We start from the raw sequence: 17,370 nt of genomic DNA, 5'->3' as shown, positions 1-17,370 counted from the left end.
AAGACCATTCCTTTGTGACTGAAGCTAACCGCTATTTTGCAAATATCTGTTCTTTTCTTTGGTAAGCACAGGTTATCCCACCTCCAGACTTCGGTGTGTAACCTCTTTTGCACTTGAGTCACAAACCACTGAGTTTTATCTATGAAATGTGAAAGGCATGATATGCGCACAGGTGGAATATCTTTCTAAAGAGGAGAGGAGTCTTCCTTTCCTGCAGACTGGCCTCGAGACACCACTCCAGCAATGAAAGAGCGAGGCGATGGAAAGGAGAAGCCCTGAATCTACTGAGCTATCACACCTTCCCTTATTAGTTACCAAGAGGGAAATAAGACTTCAAGTCACATCTTTGGGATCACTTCTTACACCAGGCAAGGACATACCTTAATATCACCTTTTCCAGCTAACTATACTTCTTTCTCTGTGATATGTTTCCTTTTTCTTCAAGCAGCTATACAAAGGGGCTCCAATTCAACATATTAATTGGTGTGTACAATTCATCTTGATTAGTGCCACCACCTCCATCAACCTTCCATCTCTCTTTTTTCAAATTTATTTACTGTCAGAGTGATGTACAGAGAGGTTACAGTTTCATATGTAAGGCAGTGAGCACCTCCCTCATTTTTCTCCCCCTTCCCTCCTCCCCAACTCCTCCTGCCCCGTGTTGTACAGTTGGTTTACAGGATATTGTTTTGTGAGTATTGATGTTACATTGGTTCGCCTTAAAAATATGGAATGCTTCAGGAATTTGTGTGTCATCGTTGTGCAGGGGCCGTACTAATCGTCTCTGTATTGTTCCAATTTGGGGTATATGTGCTGCCAAAGCGAGCACCCTTCCATCTCTCTTAAACCCTCCCATCCTCTCAACTTATTTTGTTCATTTTCTCGTACGGGCACTGAATATTATGACGAGATTCATCCTCCCACCATTCCTCTTCCATTCATTTATTCCCTCCCCTTAAGACCCATCTCTCTCAAAGAAAATGTGTTTCAGCTTTCTGGTATTCATTCTGTTAGCCTGCCAGTTAATTGTATAAAGGAGTTACAACATGGGAATCTACTCCCATGTGTAGGAGGGGATTTGTTTGTTTGATTGCTTGCTTTTTCCCCACATTCACAGGCTTAAGACTCAATAATTTCTTTTTAATTTCTGCTAGACTGTGTCTGCCTATACTTTGGCTGATGTCCTCAGTTAACTCACATCGCAAGCCCTGTACTTTGTGTGGACAGGGGGAGCCTTTCCTCGGTCAGCAACCTGCCATCTTCCCCTCAGTTGCTGTGGGGTTTTTTCTTTCTTTTGATACAGGCTCTCACTTTGTGTCCCAGTTTAGCCTAAAACTCCTTATCTTCCTGTGCTAACCTCTGAATTGCTAAGATTACAGGTACCACAGTTAACTACTCTTTGTGATACCTTCATTAGCTAGGAAAGTTTGTTCAATGAACATACAATTACACATTTAAGGCTACAATTGCCAAAAAAATTAACCCTGCTTTGAAGTTGATTAAATTTCTAATATCAGACTGTGAACACATAGGCTACACACAAAAAAAAAATTGTTTCAGAGTGTATTGAAGGAGCTTTTAAATTCCTATACCATATGGTGTACATACAAGGCAATTGTAAAGGTTAAACAGAATAACCATCATGCTTTTACTGTGGAAGTCCTGCTTGAAAATATATCTGCTTAAGCACTGAGAGCTGACTGTATTGTAAGACAGAACATAGGTAAATCACAAAACGTCTTCAGAGGGTGAAGTTCATTTCCAACATAGTGTCTAGTGAGTATCACTATTGCATCAGCTCAACTTTTCTCCCACCATTTCTGTGATTCCCCTTCCTATTCCCAAATCAGACAAACTTAAATACACACAAAGGGTACCGAAATCAGAAACAGTGACTACCGGGAATAAACCAGAGGAGAAAAAACAAAAGACAAAAGAAATAACTGCAAAGCGTACACTTCAAAAGAAAATGAAAAGAAAAGAAAAAGAAAAACCAACCCAAAACGAAGCTGCTTGTTTCCATATCTTAGACTTCATTTTAATTAGCATCATTTTATATGGTCATATGTACATAGCTATTGAGCTATTGTGATCCTCTGCTAGGAATATCCGAGGCTTATATTATTACAAATGAGGGAAACCATGGAGCCTGTGTTTCCTTGGGTCTGGCTTACTTCACTCAATATGACTTTCTTGAATCGTTCCATTTCCTTACAAATGGGAAAGTGTCATTCTTTCTGATGGAGGCATAGAATTCCATTCTGTACATATACCACATTTTCTTGATCCATTGATTGACTGAGGGGCATCTGGGTTGGTTCCATATCATAGCTATGGCAAGTAATGCAGCAATGGAGATGGTTGTACTCATAGCTTTAGTGTGGCCTTGTTTGTGATCATCTGCATAAATGCCCAAGAGTGAAATTGCTGGGGCAGAGGGGAGCTCTATGTTTAGTCTTTTGAGGCACCTCCATAACTGCTTTCCAGCATGGTTGACCAAGTTTACACTCCCACCTCCAGACAAGGTCTCAAAGAAAGCTTCTTGTATTTCTACATATTTGATTACATATACCCCTTCAACACACATTATACTTCCTTCTCCAAATCATACAAAGGCAGCTCTGTTACACTCAAATATTGTGTGCTTCCCTATTATTTCTACTGAAGGAGAATCGTGAGTTTACTGCCTTGCTTATACCTCATAAATCCACATGGTGAAATGTCTTTTATGCAAAAAGTTGTACTTCTAATGAGGTCCAGTCTTTCCATTCTTACAGTCCTTACCTTTACTTTTCTTTAAGAGAAAGAAATGAGTGCAAGAGACAGAGACAGAGAGACAAGGAGAGACACAGAGAGAGACAGAGACAAGAACAGATACAAAGAGAGAAGAGAACGTAATTGCTTTTGTAGACTAAACAGCAACTTCTTACAGAGCTAATAACATGCATCCTAATAAAGAAAAATCGCATGCACTGAAATAAAATTACAATAATAAAGCACTACAAGATCAGTATTCTACAAACTTCAGTGAACAAGCTTTTTTTCTCTCTGAGGAGCTTGTTATAAAGTATTTTCTTGGGTGCTGGCCCAAATGTTTCTCATTCATCCTTTCTGCTGAAGGTCTAAATTTTACATAATTAATCATCAGCCTGATGATTCTGATGCAGGTGTTCCAGAGGATTCACTTGAAAAATCTTAGGCTGGATGTCAAATTAAATGAAAGCATGGATAGGTACCTGTAAGCCTGGGATGATGGATGGAAATTAATACATTATCAAAAACTATTTCTTTTTGGCCACCATTGCCCTATCAACAAATGGAAGTTCTATCCTACCAGATGCCAGACACAAATCATGAGAGTGGTCCCTTATTCCTGTCTTCCATTCTCTCATGAGCAAATCCTATTATCACAACCCACAACTTTACAACTTCTGTGTACCTCTGGCATTATCAGTCTAGAGGAAGCCATTCCATCTTGAAGATTGTATTAGTCCCTTATATTAGTCTTCTGGGGCTATGGCAAAATATTGGCACAAACTTCGTGGCTTGAAGCAACAAATATTTTTTTTTCTTTTACAGTTCTAGAAGTCATAAGTCCAAGTTTGGTTTTTGAGCTAAACTAAGGTGTTGGCATTTCTCATTAGCTCCAAGTAGGAACCTTTTAAAGGAAAGACCTCTTCATTACCTTTTATGGTTTCTATAGGCTGCCTACATTCCTTGGCGCATGGCCCTTTCCTCTATTTTTTTCTTTTTTTTTTTTTTTTTGCCAGTCCTGGGGCTTGGACTCAGGGCCTGAGCACTGTCCCTGGCTTCTTTTTGCTCAAGGCTAGCACTCTGCCACTTGAGCCACAGCGCCGCTTCTGGCCGTTTTCTATATATGTGGTGCTGGGGAATTGAACCCAGGGCCTCACGTATACGAGGCAAGCACTCTTGCCACTAGGCCATATCCCCAGCCCCTCCTCTATTTTTTTCTAAGTCTTTCCATTGTCACCTCATCTATGGCCTATAGTCCTATCACCTCATGCAGCTCCATATCTGCTACTCTGTTACAGAGACCATGGTGATTGCATCCAACATGCCCTTATAATCCAGGAAATTTTCCAAATCTCAAAATTCTCTGTTCAATCACATAAGCAAAGTCTCTTTTGCCACATAAGGAAATACTCCTAAGTGGTATGATTCCAATAAGGAAGGAGTGGAGACATAATTGTTCCTACCACTCTTTTTACCATGTTTTGTTTTTTTTGTACTATCAGAGTAAATAAATCAGGCCCTGTCGGACGTAGACTCCCAATCTTTCATTTTCTTCCCATATTCCACTGTAAAACTATGAAGAATTTGCCATAGTCAGAAGGCCATGTAATCACGTGAAGTGTAAGAGTTATGACATTGTCTACTGCCACAAGTCTTTCTCACTGCATTCTAGATACATTAGCTTCGTTGCTGCTCCGCTAATAATCTCAACACATTTTTACATCAGGGCTTTGCACTTGCTGTACATTCTGTCTGCAGTGCTCTACCTCCAGATACTGTATGCTTGGCTTTCCAACCTTTCAGCTTATGACTAAATGTCATCTAATTGCAGGTTCTCTGTAAGAACTCCAGAGAAAATAGCACCTCCTACTCGCAGTCACCCACCCCTTTCCTGCTTTGTCATGTTCCATCGAACGTTCAGTCCATCCGAATGAATACTTATCTGCTTGTTTTCCATTTTCCCTCATCTTTGAGGACAGTTTTCTCTTCCATTTGTCCCTAGGTCCCTGGGCTTGAAAATAGTGTCGGACATAGAAATACACTCAAATACCATTTCTGAAATGATAAATAAGGAATAAATGTTGTATTAATGACTTCTATCCCAGTAAAATCAGATGCTTCTTGAAGTACTCATGTTTCTTGTTGCTATTTTTCCTTTCTTTTGTTAAGCAAGAAATGTCAAGAAAATTTATCATTTCTTCTTCATTGTAAAATCAGGATCACTTTAGAGTATTTTTACTAAAAACTCTCATTACCAGAGAAGACAATATTGGCTTGCCCAAACAACTACCAATACTGTTTTTATAGGAAAAATGTGTTCCAAACTAAAAATACATAAGCTCTTAAGAACATTTTAAAACATGGTCTATGTGTAAATTTATGAGACTGTTAGCTTATTTCTGCCGAAAAGACGTATATGTATTCAGAGTTTAATTAGCTAACATGCTTGCATTCATGGTGTGCAGGTGGGGGGAGGTGCTTAAATGAACCAACTGTGTTGAAGCAAATGATAGTAATATTTGGAATTGCTGTAACACTTCACCAACATTAATTACTGAATTACTGCTCACACTCTTTCCTTTACAGGTCTGGAACCAGAGAGATAAGGGAGTAAACTTGCCTAAGTCACTGAGGAAGCTGATGTTGAGGTGAAAGCTCAATAATTCCTCACTCTTAGAACACGTGCTGCTACCAGCAGGCCACACTCTTTTCTCCGGAGAGGAGATGTGTCAGCCTGGAACTGTATGGAAGGAAAGATGAGAACAGTTTCCCATCAGACATGGAAGAGGCCTAGAGAAGCATCTACCAGTGGTAGCAAAGACAAACAATGCAACAGTGCTCTGTTTATAAATCTCCTTCATTCTTTTCCCTAAGAAAAGTTGAAAACAATATTTAGCACTATTTGAATGAACAGTCACCTTCACAGTGGTTCACCAGGCATGGTGGTTCATGCCTGTAATCCTAGCTACTCTGGTTGCTGAAATCTAGGGATTTTGGATGAAGCTGGAGCAGGCAGGAAAGATTCTGAGCTCCAATTAACCATGAAGTAGTGAGAATTGGAGATGTAGCTCAAGCGGTAGAGTTCTAGCTCTAAGTATAAAAGCTCAGAGACAGTGCTCAGACCCTGAGTTCAAATGTGTTTGTGTGTGTGTGTATGTGCATGCAGCTGTGCATGCACTTACACACATATATGCACACACACAGAGTCTACATTCAATTTGTCCTCCAATGGTATAGATAATAATTTTATTATCTCTTTGTCCATCTACAGGTCCAACCCATATTAGGGAAAAAGAAATACTGATGTGATCCAGCCATTTAATTGGAAGATTTTGCTTTATGGAGATAATACAAGACTTTAGTATGCTTTCTCATTTATAAAGTGCATAGCATTAAAGCCTAGGGTCTAACTTCAGCTATTAAAGTTGTACCCAGGCATATTTCTTCTTTGCTAAGCAGTAATTCTGTATACCTTTTCCCTTGGAAGACACCCACACTTCTTTAAAAATGCATTGGGAAAACATTGACTGTGAATGTGTTTTCGTTTTGCTAATGAAATATCAATGGGAGTTGTACACACAGATCAAGCTCTGCACACATATTATTATCTCCAAATAATTAATATTTGTGTATTATTTCCCTTGGGTTGGCTATGCATGAATACAGAGGCACTGGGACGACTCATCGCAAAATACAATGTTAGCTGGTTCCAGGGGTGCCTTTGTAAATACTCCCTGCCAGTGGTTGAAGGGACTAAGGAAGCACCCTGCTGAGTCCCCTCCCGTCCTCCTCAGGGAGTATGAGCTAATTCTATCTTCTCCTATTGGGAAAGCAGCCAAACACAGAAGCAGGAAGGACAGCACTATAGCACTGTAGTTCCTAGAGAGAGTAAAGTGCCAACAGTCAGCAATAGAGGGGAATGTACACACACACACACACACACACACACACACACACACACACTAGTTTTTATATATAAAGACAACAGAAACAGTGTTAGAGGAAAGCCTCCTTTATGAGGCTGGTAGACAGGGTAACAGAGTCCAATTTCAGCCTTATGTTTCTTCGTGCTCATGGAATAAAAATAGAGAAAGTAGATTGCCTAAGATCATTTAAGTCGTGGAGCAGAGCCATCGTAGAGGCACTGCAATGTTCCTCTTACCTAGAGAATCTGTATCATCTTCGTAAGCTAGCCTAGCTCACCAGTTCATCTTCACCTTCAAAGTCTGGCCAATAATTTTGTTCCTAGTGTGTAAAGGAAACACTTAATTATTTGAGCAAAAATAACGAGGTATTTAGCATCGCTTTTGTAGACATAATTCCATTAATAGAACATGTTCCATAAGATATTTTCTTTCTATAGAATTGGAAAAGCAGATCGTGGGTAAGGGTAATACCTAATTGTAAAGCAGCTTTTTGAAAAAGAGTAAGAAAGCCATGGAAAATCGTCCAACAGAAAAACAGGGAAAATATAACTAATTATCTTCTATATCTAAGTTCTCTTAAATAGGAATATGTTTCTGAAAATTAGGCCTTCTCATTATGGTATAGAAGAAAAATATGACCCTGAAGGGTTATTTCTCAATGTTTACAATTACAACGAAAGGTGAATATAAGATCTAGTTTGGAAATTACAACAATTCTTTAACCAGCTAAGAATTCACATCATGATTATAAGAACACTAAATAGAATCTAAATGGTTATCATGTATACAAATACATAAATGTCATGATAGAATTGGTATACTCCTCTAAGCATGTTTCTAAAAAATCCATAAAATAAAGACAAATTAATATAAAAATGTTTAATTAAAATTTATCGGTTCCATGGTAACAATGCATTGCAATGTTAAGTAGCAATCGCAAATATAATTAAAACAGTAATTAACATATATTTAGATCATCTATATATACTCCTCAATTTGTTGAAAAGAAAACAAAAACATTACAAGAATAAGATATTTTATATTATTCTTTACTTAGTTCTAACCTATTATCCTCTGTCCTTAATTATAATGTTAAATTCTATAAGTTAACACCAACCTAAAATCCAGGAATGAAAATATTTAGAAGGCTGAAAATTAATTCAAAGAAGGTAAAAGTATTAGCTATTTCATATTTCCAAGGCAATCAAAGAATGAAGGCAATGGTATTTGAAAGTGGAAATTGTCCATAATTCTAGGCTTTTAAATGAAAAACTCTGAAAAAGAGACCGCAAACTTGAAAACCTATCCACAGGAATGGAATGTCTTTTATTTTAACCTTTCTGCATGAGAGTTAGGTCACCAACATCAGATTCTGCATCTGCTCATTTGAAACCTTGTCACTTCTGAAATCGGGAGGGAGCAACAAACAGGTCTGCACGCCACCCACCTGAAGTTCCTGAGTTGAAAGGGGATTGTAAGACTAGAAAGCTAGAGAGATTGTTATGATAATCTTTTTATGAAAAAAGATGACTCTAAAGACCTCCACAATGATTACACTTTGATGAAGGACTTAAAAACAATGGAACAAATTCTTTCAATGTTATCTGTGGTCTAAGAAATAGCCCCTGTGGATTTTGTTTTAAATTTTTCTTGCAAAGGTGATATACAGAGGGGTTACAGTTACATACTTCAGTCAGTGAGTACATTTCTTATCAAATTTGTTAACTCCTCCCTCATTTCTCTCCCATCGTCTCCCCTCCCCAATCTTCCCCCTAGCTGTACAGTTTGGTTTGCAGTATATTGTCTTGCTGCTTCATTGGTTCGCCTTTCACTTTTGGTCTCGTCATTTTGACGTTCCCCTTCCTTTCCCTATTCAGATAAACGTATATACAATACCCAGGGTATCAACTTAATGATCTATCTTGAGAGGGTTTGCTAACTTCTCAATGCAATTTCTTTGTCTGCAAAAATTTAGATAATAGCAGGATGCATTTCATCAATGTTTCTAAGAAGATTAGGTCATGATCTTGATAATACAGCTTATTTCAATATTATTAAGTTCATGTTTGCTATTAATAACTTTACATAAAAACATGAACTATAAGCATAAACATAGCTATCGTTTACATTAGAAGACAATTTTCTTAATTCACGGGTTATAATAGGGTATAAGCAGATCTAGTGTGTTACGCTACCCAAATTCAATATCCAATAATCAATGTCAGATATCCAATATGACACACACATAGGTCTAGACTCTGAAGGACCCTTAGATATGTACTGCAGAGCTCAGTCACTGCACATCTTAGGAAACTGAGAATCATCTTCCTCCATATCAAAACTTTTGTTGTTGGAGCTTTCAACATAAGAGGTTGATTTCAAAGATCAAAATGTTTATTTTTACTCTCAAAATTATTTAGTGATTTGAAAGGTTGCTTTTCATTGAATCTTGCATTAAATGTTCCTATCCATTCTGTTGTTATTAGCTAAAGTAACCAACCTCTCTATAAACTAGTGACATTGTACCAAACTAAGACTGAGGGGAGATGGGAGAAAAATGAGGGAGGGGCTGACTACCTTATGTATGTAACCATATGCTTCTGTACATCACCTTGACAATAAAACTAAATTTAAAAACAGAAGAATAACTACAGGCTGTTGTGAAGTATTTGTGTTCATATTAATGAGGTCTGTCAGATATGAAGCTCAAAAACTCATATCCCCTATACAGCCTGGTATGCAAGATATTTTCCTATTATTAAATACATCTGTGAAATTATCATTTAAAAGTACAATTAGCATATCCTTATGCATTGGAAAAAGCAAAGTTAATAGCCCCCCCCCCCCGGGGCTTTTATTCTTTGTATAACACCGTCGGTGATTTTTTTCACTACTTGACATTATAAACTATTTATCCTCAAAAAAATGAAACAGTCCATTGGAACCTTGCTTTAAAGTAAAAGATGCCTTAGACGGACACTGGTGGCTCACGGCTGTAATCCTAGCTACTCCGGCTGGTGGGACCAGAAGGACAGAATTTTACAGCTTGCCCAAGCTGAAAATCTGAAAGACTCCATCTCCAACTAACCAGCAAAAAGTTAGACTGCAGGTGTGGCTCAAGTAGCATAGGGCAATCCATGAACAAGCAAGTCAAGCCATATCTTCTTTGCTAGCATATGTCATGAAACGACCTTAAATCTAGAACATATAAAGAGAGCAAGAAAATAAAACTGCTAAAGAATCAACAACCCAGGCTAGGAATGTGGCTAAGCGGTACAGTGCTTGCCTAGCATGCAGGAGGCCCTGGGTTCAATTCCTCAGCACCACATAAACAGAAAAAGCCCGAAGTGGCACTTGTGGCTGAAGTGGCAGAGTGCTAGCCTTGAACAAAAAGAAGCCAGGGACAGTGCTCAGGCCCCTGAGCCCAAGCCCCAGGACTGGCAAAACAAACAAATAAACACCAAATGAATAACTGGCAGGCTAGCTAAATAAATAGTTCTCAGAAGAAGGAAAAATGGCCAATAGACACATGAAGAAATGCTCAACATCTTAGGCCATAAAGGAAATGCAAATCAAAACAAAACTGAAATTCCATCTCACACCAGTTAGAATGGCCATCATCACGAATCCAAACACTCAGTAATAAAATTCAATGTATATTTTACAAAATTAGAAAAACAGACATAATGATAGGAGTGGGAGGAATGAGGGAAAATGTTGAAAGGGATGACATTCATTGTATTTATATACTACTTGGTTGGATGGCAACTTCTTTGTAGAAGTACTTAAGGATAAGAGTTAAATTAACAACTAAAAAAATAATAATCCAAACAATAGAGATGAGGGAAAAGGAACTCTAATACATTGCTTGTGGAAATGTAAATTTGTTCAACTACTCAGGAAAAGTTTGGAGAATCCTTAAAAAAAATACTAAACATAAAACAACCCTATGATCCAGTAATACTCTTGGACAATGATAGAAAGATTTCAAATCAGGAAACAGTATAGCCACTTGCACAACCACACTAATTGTTGCACTACTCACCATAATCAAGATATGAAATCAAGCCAGATGTCCTTCCATAGATGAAAGGATCAAGAAAATTACACACACACACACACACACACACACACACACACACACACACTGAAATTTTATTCATTCATTAGGAAGAATGACATTACATCATTTGCTAAGAAATGAATAGACCTGGAAAAAAAACTATGTTAAATGAAGTAAGATAGTCCCAGAGAGACAATGCGGAAGCTAGATTTAATTTATAAGTATAAATGTAAACGCACATAGGGTTGCACACAAATGTATTTGGTGCGGTATGGCATTTACAGGGAAAATTCAAATGTTATAGTTCCTTAAAAAAAAAAAAACTAACTCAGAAATTGGCATTGGAATTGTGTTGGGCCTGGGGAAGGTTAAGGGGAGGGAGATGGACCAATGAAGAAAGAAAGTGGGGAATAAAGTCCGTGCATAGGAAAATTGAGTGGAGGAGATGGGTCGGGGAAGATGGGGAGAGTAATAAAATGGATCAAGCTGCATTGTGCTTATAAACTGATTTGTTAAATGGCAGCCAGTTTGTATACCTAAAGATAATAACAAAAATACTTATTACCTGTTGTATACAACTCTCACCCTGCTGTAAATCACATCAAGAAAAACAATAAAGTAGAAAAAAAATAGGCATTTCTCCACTTAACAACTCGTATATAATTAAATCATATCAATCAAATATAAAAATAAAGTAAAATTGTGGTGACTTAATTACACAGACCAACATTGCAAAGTGAACTAGACAGTTGAGAAGCTCTTTCATTTTTGTACCTTTGTACAATTTTTATTCTGTACTGTTATTAAGAAGTAATTTCTTTTTTTCCAATTTTTATTATCAAATTGATGTACAGAGAGGTTACAGTTTCATACATTAGGCATTGGATACATTTCTTGTACTGTTTGTTACCTCGTCCCTCATACCTCCCACCCCCCACCCCCTATTCCTTTCCCCCCATGAGGTATTCCATTCACTTAGACCAAACAGTTTTGCAAGTATTGCTTTTGTAGTTGTTTGTCTTTTTTTACCCTGAGTCTCTCAATTTTGGTATTCCCTTTCAATTTCCTAGTTCTAATACCAGTATAAATGGTTTCCAATATACTCAGATAATGTTACAGAGATAGTGTAGGTACAACCACAGGAAGGTGATACAAGAACATCATCTATAATAGATGCTACAGAAGAAGTAATTTCTTTATAAAAAAAAAACAGTCATCCATATTATATAAGGTAGTATAAGAATTCTATTTCAAAAGTAAACAGAGTAGAGAAAAACAGGATAAATCTTATTTTAATTTTTTGTTTAAACTTTAATTATTTCAAATCAATGAATCTGAATCAAGTAATACAGGCAGACTTTTGAAATAAATGTTCTTTACAAAAAAATAAAATAAAGTGTTATGTTCCTAGAGACAAATCACATAAAAATATCTGCCAAAGCCTTGTAAATAAGTAACTCAAAGTATTGAAACTTCATTCCTAATATATTTTCTTTCCTTCTGCCTTTCTTTTCTTCCTTTTTTCTTCTTTTGCAATCTTTCTCAGTTTGCTTCCAAATATATATATACACACATATACATATATATCAACGCGTGTATGTATATGAATATGTATATATGTGTATATGCATATACACATATATATGTGTGTATGTATATATGGGTCTTTCAATCAATTAGAGAAAACAAGCATGTAACTGACAATCAAAAAGTAATAGTGATACTCAGAGGAGGAGAGAGACATTGCCTGGGAAGAGAGCCAGGTAATGCTTCAAAATCAACTTCATGAGCAGGACCTTGAAAGATTAAGGCATAACTACACATAAACAAGAATGAATGGACAGATTACGATGAAAAGGCCTGGTAATGCTTGGAGCATCTTCATAGAGAACAGAGCTGATTTCCTCTACATCCCACCACATGGATATGTAAGTATGTAGAACCTTGAACAATCGCATGCGGCTAGCCGTATGAATCCCACCTTCCTTATTCAAAACAGAATGTTGGAGACACGTTGCCCCTGTACGAGTGATACTTATTGGCTTTCTGGATTACTCTTGTAGGGGAAAGAGGCTTGAGAGGAAACAGACAAAAAAGGAGATTGATTATTGTGTCTAGTTAGAATCAATCTAAAGACTCATGCTATAGATTACGAAGAAACATGGCAAAGAAGTACACGAGTTAGAGTAAAGTTTCAATGGAACCAAAGTAGCCACAACACTTACTTTGTAGGAAAATACAAAATGCAGAATAAAACTAGTAATTGTCAAAATTTAGGAGGGTTTTGTGGGACATAGTTTTGCAAGTGTCAAAAACTGATTGTTAAAACCTAGTAAAAAGAAATTTTACACTTTTTATGCCAAAAATATTTAATGTCTTATTTTTCACTCTGCTCTCAATATGTGTCAGGGATGAGGATAATGTCGATGAGAATTTAGAGTCATGGCTGGATAAGATGAACAACTTTACCCATCTTGGGACCTGGCACATATAAGTGCTGAACACGTACCTATGGAGGAATAAAATGAATGCTTGGCCCAAAAGTGACAGAAAATCCTGGTACCATCTTTGCCTTTTGACACTGCTTCAACATAGCTCCGTGAGAGGGAAAAGAGAAACATGGAAGGTATTGGGCTTTCTAAATGAAAAGTAAAACTTCTCTTACTATGTTGGGACAATATCTTTCCTTTTATTCCCCTTCCCCACTTTTTGTTGGTACTGGTATAAGGCTTGAACCTAGAGGTCCATACCTCCTCCACTTCTAGATCTTTACTGGTCAATTAAAAATAAGAGTCTTATGGATTTGTCGGCCAGGCTGCCGGACCCTCATTCTCAGAACTCAGCCTCCTGAATCTCTAGGACTGTAGGTGTGAGCTACTGTATTGAGAGTACAACATTCTTAAACAGAAGACATTTAGTAGGCAATTAAATCATAGCAACAAAGAATGACTTTTATTTTAAGTATATCTCTAAAAGTTAGATAGTAACTTTTCTGCTCTTTGTTTCCAGAGAGGAGTTTTGGTCATCTTAAACTGGTTTAAAGAATGATCTGAAACTATTTTACTCCTTGTAAACTTCAAGGATGTTAAGAGTTACCTTATAATATTACCTTTAAGAACAAAAAGTGTAGATAGGATCCCTAAGAGGTGGATGATAAATAATAGATGGATGATGATTAAATAGAGAGAGAGTTAATAGGCTGATGCATACGTAATTCATTTTCAGAGACTGATACCATGATTGTTAAAGTAATTCTAGCGATGATTATGGAAATTTAATGATGTAATAGTAAACAGTTTTTTGAAGAACAATTTCGTATTTCCACACAGATGATGTCGGCATGTGAGTAGGTACCATGGCTCTGAGTTTAGTGATTACACAAGAAAATCTTTACGCCTGGAAGCTATGTATGTTCATTATCCCACAATTTTGGAACCTCTACTGTATACTGACCACTCTTCTGAGCTCTAGAATACTATTTTGATATTTAATATTTTTATTATTATCTTTAAGTAGTTGGAGAGAAGTTGCCAATTATCAAAGTCTAAAATTCAAATTCTTTAACTTTTTTAAGATTGAAAATATTTTGAGCTTACTATATATTTGACCATGCTTTCCCAGAAAGCAGCATTTAGTTAGGAAGACTGCAGGACTGGGTGGAATTCCATTCGGGAGAGGCTGAGCGGTCTCAGAACACAGTATATGGAAAAGGTACGGCCAGCCATGGGTCACTTTCTTTGATCAACCTTGTGCCCATCAAAGAATGATGATAATAGCACTGTAGGTTGTATTACACAATGATAATACAGATAATTCTTAAATGGCAAACGTCTTCAAGAGTGGACTAAGACTAAACAAATAAGGCTGAGACAGCAGTGAATGAGACTTGACAATGCCCTAGTGGATGTGTTTACGGGAGGCAGACTTACTTGGAGGACACTTTGGATCGATTTCTTAACGCAACAAAACTTCAAGATTCTGCTTCAAGTCTCTGCTAAGAGCCAGATGTTGGTGGTTCACACCTGTTATCCTAGCCACTCAGGAGCATTCACACACACACACACACACACACACACACTCACACACACAAAGTTTTAAACTCCCCTCCCTTTCCTTTCACATGTTAGGAGCAGGAAATGTTTCTATCTTGTTTCCATTTTTCTGTACTCTATCTTCTTTACTCCAGTGGATACTTGTTAAACTTAAAAGAAAGAAAAAATATAAGAGACCAAATTCTTGTTTCAAATTGAAATATATTTGGAGGTTAAATAATTCAGGCTGAAATCCTGGCTTTTCCACTTCTTAGCTCTATGGTAATTATTTTCTGTTCCCGATTTTCCTCATTTGTCTAAATGGGGCTAATAATTTTTACAGGAGTATTTGTAATATTTAGAAATGTAACATGGCAAAAAATTATATATATATGTATATATATATATATATATTGCCAGTAGTTATTATTACTTGACCAGCAGTTTTATTTATTTTGAGGGGAGAAAAAAAATCTATGCATCTCACTCATAATATATTTTGGGGAAAAATATAGTAGATTCAGTCAAATTTACAGATAATTTTTCCTTTGTTCCTATACAGACAAAATATACCTGCTTAAAATCTATGCTATTCACAAGTCAATAGAATCTGGACAAAAATGAGAAAAAATGTGAAAATTCTTCCCTTATTTTATTTCAAAATTCACTTGTGTTGTATCAAATTCATAATAATCTACTGTTACATTAATCACTTGAGCTTTGAAAACTTTGCAGAAAAGAGTTTTACAGAAGATTTGCATTTCACCCTTTAGATCCTTTTGTTAATTTTAATTCATTTCAGAAAATGTCTAAAGTCTTTAATGAAGTACTATCTTCATTTATTAGTTGCACTATAATTTGGTGAACTTCAGCAGCTTAAAGTGCAGGGATGACATAATCAATTATAATTGTTTTAGAAATGTTTTTGTCTTAATTTTTTAAAGGCTCCAAGGTAATAATAGCACTTTTCATCAGCTAAGTAGCTTATAAAGGTGAATTCACAGGGAAAAGGTGCCCCATAAGAAAGTGAGAGTTCAGAGAGCAGAGAACTGTTTCTGCCTCCTTTGAGGATGTCAGTGAATTTAGGTAAGTTGCCTAATGTCTTCTGCTCTCTTATCTATTGTGTCTGGCCTTAAATATGATTGAAGAAGTAATTCTTGTCAGGAGCTGCTGGTTCATACCTGGCATTCTACTTATTCAGGAGGCTAAGATCTGAGGATTAGGGCTAGAAGCCAGCCCAGGAAAAGCGATAAAAAATAGAACCTCAGCCGGGTAAGCAGCTAAAAGCCAGAAGTGAATCTGTGCTTCAGGAGGTAAAGCACTAGCTTTTAGCAATAAACTTAACGGGACAGCTCCCAAGCCCTGAGTTCATCCCCCCGGCATTGCCTCTAAAAAAGAAAGAGGAGGATCAGGAGGAGAAGAACAACAAACACCAACAAGAGGTAATTCCTACTTATTGCTGTTATGTACAATGCTACTAAGATAATTCTTTTCCCTTCATGCCAATCTATTTCCTACCTACCTTTCCTCATTTTGTATTTTCTTCTTTGGATATCTTTCAGCACCTTCCATTTTGGGGAGGAGAAAAGTAAAGATGAACATTAATCTAAAACAAAAGGTCCAGTCTGGAGAGAGAAGAACAGGAGTTCCAGCTCGCAGGTGCCTTCGGCCTTTGGGAGGCCCAGGGCCCTGTGGCCGGCCAGGTGAGGTCCCCCCACACCAAGAACGAGCCTTTGGGGCCTTACACCTGGCCAGGTTCAAAGTCCCCACCCAGCTGTCCGAAGATCCACATGGCCGAGGAGTGACGCCTCACCAAATCGAATGCAGAGGAATTGGAAGACTTGGTAGCTGAGCAGCGCTCGTCTCGGGTGGCTAAGGGGTCCAATGTATCCTGAAAGGCAGTGCTTTGGATAAGGGGCCAACCCTGCGCTCGTGGGGGGCCGCTGGACCACTCCTTTAACCAAGAAAGAAAGCCAAGAGGTCTGGGAACGTGGCTGAGGGCTAGACTACCTGCCTTGCACTCATGAAGCCTTGGGTTCCATTCCTCAGCACCACATACACGGAAACAGCCAGAAGTGGCGCTGTGGCTCAGGTGGCAGAGTGCTAGCCTTGAGCAAAAGCAAGCCAGGACAGCGACCAGGCCCTGAGTCCAAGGCCCAGGACTGGCCAAAAAAAATTTTAAACAGTCACAGAATCCAGCCCATATTCAAGGAGACATTACATTCAGGGGAATGGAATCCAGGAAAAGGGGTGGCTAAGAGGCCATTTCAGAACCTCCATGCTATGATACACTTATAGGGAATTTTGTGTGCTTTATGCATAATTTAGTCTTCAAATTATCTATAGATGCTTTACATTTCTTATTGTGTTACTGAAGTAGATGGGGGGAATGCAGGCAAAATTCAACGAATATCCTCCAAAATTAAGACCAGTGAGGGAAAGAACAGGTTGGGAGGGATAGGTGAGATTGTTGAACGGGGTAGTGATATCAAACAAAATGTACTTATAAACTGCACTGTTGAATGGAAACTTCTGTGTACCACTACCTAAGGGTAATAAAATATTTTAAACGGTAGTTTCTCAAAACTTTCATCTC

The 17,370-nt window shown here is 37.6% G+C and overlaps 1 non-coding gene across 1 annotated transcript; it reads right to left on the bottom strand.

Moving 5' to 3' along the window:
• Window positions 1-721: 721 nt before the first annotated feature.
• Window positions 722-829, bottom strand: LOC125363747. Its single transcript, XR_007213328.1, has one exon. It is a non-coding gene; the product is annotated as a U6 spliceosomal RNA (small nuclear RNA).
• Between the last annotated feature and the right edge of the window lie 16,541 nt (window positions 830-17,370).

The sequence above is a fragment of the Perognathus longimembris genome, chromosome 14 (genome assembly GCF_023159225.1).
Source record: "Perognathus longimembris pacificus isolate PPM17 chromosome 14, ASM2315922v1, whole genome shotgun sequence".
NCBI classification, from domain to species: Eukaryota; Metazoa; Chordata; class Mammalia; order Rodentia; family Heteromyidae; genus Perognathus; species Perognathus longimembris.
This window is presented reverse-complemented; position numbering and strand designations above follow the sequence as displayed.